Source organism: Cyprinodon variegatus, unplaced genomic scaffold, assembly GCF_000732505.1.
Source record: "Cyprinodon variegatus isolate N-32 unplaced genomic scaffold, C_variegatus-1.0 Scaffold989, whole genome shotgun sequence".
NCBI classification, from domain to species: Eukaryota; Metazoa; Chordata; class Actinopteri; order Cyprinodontiformes; family Cyprinodontidae; genus Cyprinodon; species Cyprinodon variegatus.
In genome coordinates, this window is record NW_015151442.1 from 66,006 (window position 1) to 67,746 (window position 1,741).

Here is a 1,741-nt window from a genome sequence, read left to right on the forward strand (position 1 = left end):
AAGAATTGAGGCAGTTCTGAAGGCAAAAGGGGGTCCAACCCGTTACTAGCATGGGGTACCTAATAAAGTGGCCGGTGAGTGTAGTTCATTTAACTAATACCCCACTGGCCAAAAAAACTGTTTAAACCTGCGAACAATCGCGTTTTAGTAGCAGTGCGAATCGCGTCAAACGACTCTACGTACGTCGCAACATGGCACCAGTTGCGTTTGATATAACAAGCAAAAAAAACTCAGCTTGCATTCAATAAACTGGCGCAGCACTGGTTAGAAGGATTCTGACGGACAAAAGAGCGAAACAATAAAGCCCACTGACTACGCTCCGGCTTCCTTCCATGTTGCTCTTCATTGTTTACTTTCCTGATTTCTGTCGCACCAATGAGATCACCACTGCTAGCCCAGTGTGATGGTGTCATCAGACCCGCATCGGTGGGGAACAGAGGTCACACTGCCTGCCTGCCTTTTTTGGGGGAACGCATCCAAATGCCGATTGTCAGGGCGTAAACACGGGTTTAGATAACCCACATCAACCGGCTAATTTCATCTGGAAAGCTGCTTTAGTTGACTAGCAAACACAGTCTAAAGGTTGCATAGTTTAAAATTAGCAAAGCAATAGTCAACAGTTAGCCTCCACTCATTTGTAAATGTAGTAATTACCTGGCAGATTAGTAGATCAATACTTATTGCTAACGACACAGGCAGACAGATCACAGCTGATGAGCAAGTTTTCCCAAAAAAGACTCGCTGCTGGTTCCAACTTAACAAGTTTGGCATCAAGTTCTGCGTAACTTGTGACCTGAAATCTAAGTTAAAAAATCAAAAAAAAAAAAAAAAAATACAGTAAAATACCATCAAACAGCGACAGTAAAAAAAAAAAGGTCCTTTATGTCATTAAATAATTTAAATAACCGTTAATTAAACGACTGGAAAAAATATATAATTTTACTCTGAAAAAATATAAAACTCACAGTGATTCACAGTGAAAATAAATAAATACGAATGCATTTCACAAGAAATAACTGCACAGATAGAAAATATTTTCACTGAATTATTTGGATAAAACTACTGTTCAAATTGCTGTTACACGTCTTTTATTGTGACAGTCTCAATTGCAGAGAACTCGAAGGAAAACCAAATGCTCTAAAATCGATTTACAAATTCAGAGTTCTATACTTTCCATACTACAGTCATTTTAGTAAATGCATGTTTACAAGAGGATTGCCTAAGCATGTGTTGGACCGGAACTACTTTTACTTCCAGCTGGTGAGTGTGTAGTACGCATCAGTACGTAACGCCAAGCATGGCATGATCCGCTGCTCAAACAGCTACGGATCAATCATTAAAGCCTATGGGGAGTTATTCTATCTCCACACAGAGAAAAAAAACATGATGTTTGTGAGAAACGTGGGAAAAGTTAATGCAACATGACAACCTGTTCAAACACTGAAGGTTAAACCACCAGCAGAACTGATGATGACAGGGGAGGAAGAGCACAGGAGCTGTTAGACTAACAGACCTCTGATAGGAAGAAATGCTCAGTTAAAGGAAGAACTTCCAACCCCCCCCCCAAAAAAAAAGAAAATGATAATTTAAAGTTTATTAAATTTATCATGTAATTAACTAAAAAAAAAACTATATTAAATGGTTAAAAATAAGTTTATGTTTTGCTATGTACAACCAGAGATGGCAAAAGTACTCACTTTCCGTACTTGAGTAAAAGTACAGATACTTGTGTTAAAAAATA